General features: G+C 38.9%; 1 pseudogene; it reads left to right on the top strand.

Moving 5' to 3' along the window:
* The first annotated feature begins 3,592 nt into the window (after positions 1 to 3,592).
* On the top strand, positions 3,593 to 3,710 carry LOC111895090 (5S ribosomal RNA; annotated as a pseudogene).
* The last annotated feature ends 694 nt before the right edge of the window (positions 3,711 to 4,404 follow it).

The following is a 4,404-nucleotide window of genomic DNA, read 5'->3' as shown; positions in this document are numbered from 1 at the left end:
TGCTAACCTAATTCCTATCTTTGATATTATTCTCGACATGGATCGATAGTTAAAGAATCACGCGGAACTCTTGTGCTACGAAGAGATGATGAGCATCCCTATCGAAAAAGGGGATTCTATTTATGTCTACGGTGAAAATAATAAATTTCTTTCTTAATACTCATATATTATATCGATGAGATATTCTAATTATCCGGCTTATACAATTAATACCTTGAAAAAGGAGAAGAAAACTGTGAATGATAACATTTGGATAATTATCGACTGGCTGATTAAGAATGCCTATTTTCTCGTCATGTGTGAAACAGCTTCAATGGAGAAATATGCACAAATTTATTTAGGCGAAATTGTGACGAGGCATGGTGTGTCACTAATGACTAGTTCCAATTATGATACTCGCTTCACTTCTCACTTTTGGGCGAGTATGAAGAGTGAATTGGAATCTCGAATTACTCCTAACACAAACTATCATCCTCAGACAAATGATCAGAAGAAGAGAGCAATCCAAATAGTAGAAAGTATACTGAAGGTATATAAAGTACTATATGAGCGTAAATGTCATACTCAAATATGTTGGCGTGACATAAGACAGAAGATCTTTGGAGGATCTAAAATGATTCAATACATCACTGACAAGATACAAATTTTTCCGAGAAAGAATGAAAGCGGCCCAGGATCGACAAATGTCCTATGCAGAAAAGAGGAGACGACCCATAGAATTCCGGGTGGATGATTTAGTAATACTGAAGGTATTTCATGAAAAGGTGTTATTCTACTTTGGATGAAAGAACGGTTGGTAAGCAAGCATACTACTTGGAATTGCCTGAAGATTTGACAGATATTCATGAAGTGTTTCATGTGAGTTATCTGTGCAAATGCTTAAGCGTATATGATGAAATGATTTCGTTATCCTAAGAGATATTGGATAATAAGTTAAGATATGTAGAAACCCTGAAAAGACTATAAACGAATGAACTACTAATCTACATAATAAAGAAGTAGAGTTGGTGATTTTCAAGTAGAAACACCAACGAGGCCCAAATTATATTTGGGGAAAATAAGAATGAGATAAGAGTGAAGTATCCTCATTTATTTTAATCGTTATGATTTCGGGGACAAAATCCTCAAAAGGAGGAGGTATTTGTAACATACACATTCTGAAATTGTGTATTGTTATTATTAAAAGTGAATAAAATTGAGTGTTGAGTTCTAACAGATAGTTTTTACTGGAAATGAAGTAAAACTATATTTAGAATCACTCATAAAATATTGGAAGTCTTATGAGATTCCAATTAATAGCCAAATAATGAAAATTTAGCAAAAATATAAAATTTGAAATAAGTAAAATTTTATTATTGAAAGTTGTAGATAATCTTGTTAGAAACATTTAGGCGAAAACCTCGTCGAAATCCAAGTTATAACGACGAAGTTATGACCAAACGAAGATCCGTGATAAATCCGGAAAATACTTTGTCGCGTAAAAATTTAGTTTTCGATAAACTAATTTTTAGCCTTAGTGATGTAAGTGAAAGTTGTAGAACTCGTGAAAATAATCAACTTTCATATAAAGAACGCCAAAATCTGACTTCGTATGAGGAAGTTATGATTTTTCGAAATTTCAGCTTAGCAGTAGACAGCTAAAAACTCGAATTTTAGATCGAGTAATTTTTAACCGACACAACCTAAACGCGAATTGAAGGTCTCGTCATTTGTAGTACAACGGTAACGAAAACGGACGTCGGATGAAGAAGTTATGAAATTTTAACGGATTTTCCTGTCCCGGTCTGTTAAAAATAAAAATATTAATATTAAAGTCAAAATTAGCCGACGTAGTCTAAACGAAAGTTGTAGAGCATAATTTTAGCTTCGCGTGCATATAAAGAACGTCGAAAACGGAGTTCGTATGCAAAAGTTATGGATTTTACAAGATTTGGCACATTTTTCATTTAATTTTCGTGTGAATAGTAAATGCCACGTCACCCTCGCTCAGAGTTGGCCACGTGTCTGAAGCTGCTGCGTGGCAATGCCCGAGAAGCGACGCGTGTCGCTCTGATGTCCGGAAGGCCACGTGATCCTCGCATGCCACACGTGATCCGACCCTTGTGTCATCCTCCCATTGGACCGAAGTTGGGTCCAATCCGAGGCTACCATCTGCGAGCCAGCTGTTCCGACCCTCGCACCCGAAGCCGCGCCAGCTGCCCCTGCGAATCGAGCCACCTGCCTTTCCTCGCCTCCGAGCCTCGCTGCTGCGACGCGTGCTTCCTTCTCCCTGCTTCGGATCCGAGGCTCGCTGCTATATAAGGCTGCGAGACCTCCCGGGGATTTTGAGAATTTTGGCACTTTTTCACCATTTTTCAATACTTTTAGTATTTTGACTTCCCCCGAAGCCCCGATAGTATTTCTAACACCCAAAACATGCCCCGAAGTTCCCAAGAAGCCCGAAAAATTTATCTTTTCGGTTTTGAAGCTCTACCTTTCTAGAGTCCGGTTTTTAGCTAATTCTCCCGGTTTTCAACAAATAAAGCCATATTTGGAGCCGATATGCTGCTCAAATTACTATTTTAACCCCCGATTATTTTAAGGTGAGTTCAATATATAGGAACAATTGTATGTTATGTGTCATACGTGCTATGTGCTTTTCAGTGTTATTATTTCAGGTTATTTTCCCGTGTTATTTTTATTCGCTATTTTTAATAAGCAAAGATATACCTTTGACCTTGTGATCAGTGAAAGGACTTATATTCACGGTGGTATTGGTATGTAGCCTCTGGCCATGTAGAACATGTCTCGTAAGGGAATGACTTCTATTCTATGGCATTGGCAGAAGGTTAGATGGGACTGGTATGTAGCCTCTGACCATGTAGAGCATGACTCCGTAAGAGAATGAACTCTATTCTACGATATTGGCAAATGGTTAGACAGGGCTTTAAGCCTGAAATCTACCAAAATGTTAATCCGAAGTTGTATATCTTCTGTGTCGTTTGGGCCAAAAGCTTTATTGATGTATATCAAGCATGGAAATTGTTATGTCTCATTGATAGTAAATCTTTGAATCAAATCTTGAGTTGATATTGAAAGCGTGACATATGATACGCATATGCTATTGTTGTTCTTGTTCCCTTTTGCTTCTGTCATATTGGTATATATAAGGCATAAGATTATATTGTATCTATTTATTGAATTCACTAAGCGTTATCGCTTATCCCTCTCAATGTTTAACAATTGCAGGTGATGAGTATCCAATTTAGTTTTATACTGCTGAAAGATTTAGAATAGTTAATACTATTTCTCTGTATTCTAATGTTCAAGTATGTATATGAATAATAGATTCCTGGGTAGATATGAAATGTAATAAAACTTAGTCGGTTTGTATCCAATCCTTTGTAATCACTTTATCAATATTGTTTTATAAATATGCATGTAGCATGTTTTGAGGAAGTAACTTAAGAATAATGTTGGAATAGTATGAAAGTTTGGGTCTTTCATAAATATGAAAGTTGGGGTCTTTCAAAGTGGGTTAGATCTCATCCCACATCGACTGGGAAGGAGAACTAAGCATTCCGTATAAGGGGTGTGGATACCTTCCCTATCACAACACGTTTTAACGCCGTGATGGCAGCAGATCCCATAAGAACTCTGCAGTTAACCGTGCTCGGGCGGGAGTAGTACCAGGATGGGTGACCCCCTGGGAAGTCCTCGTGTCGAGTGGCCCAAAGCGAACAATATTGTGATACGTGCCAGAGGGGGATGTTGCAGGTGTGGCCTTCGACTGGGGAGAAAAACAAGAGAAGGAATTCCAAACCCTGAAACGAGCCATATGCACTGCACCGATACTATCCCTCCCCAAAGGGACAGAAGATTTCGTAGTATACTGCGATGCATCCAATCAAGGGATCAGTTGTGTTCTGATGCAACGGGGTAACGTCATCGCCTACGCCTCAAGGCGTCTGAAGACACACGAGCTCAACTACACCACACAAGACCTCAAACTAGGGGTGGTTGTGTTCGCCCTAAAGATCTGGAGACACTACCTGTATGGTACAAAGAGCACGATATATACCGACCACAAAAGCCTGCAACACATACTCAACCAGAAGGAGCTCAATATGAGGTAGCGACGGTGGGTTGAACTACTCAATGACTACGAATGCGAAATTCGTTATCATCCGGGTAAAGCCAATGTAGTAGCATACGCCCTAAGTCGAAAAGAATATTCTGGTCGAAGAGTCAAGTCATTAACAATTACTATCCATTTGCATCTATCCACAAAGATTAAGGAGGCTCAGCTCGAAGCCTTGAAACCTGAAAATGTGGCAGGAGAATCCCTACGAGGAATGAATAAGAACTTGGAAGTCAATGGTGACGGAGCCTTATATCTCATGGACCGAATCTGGATGCCGCGCC

This window comes from Lactuca sativa, chromosome 1, assembly GCF_002870075.4.
Source record: "Lactuca sativa cultivar Salinas chromosome 1, Lsat_Salinas_v11, whole genome shotgun sequence".
Lineage (NCBI taxonomy): Eukaryota > Viridiplantae > Streptophyta > Magnoliopsida > Asterales > Asteraceae > Lactuca > Lactuca sativa.
This window is presented reverse-complemented; position numbering and strand designations above follow the sequence as displayed.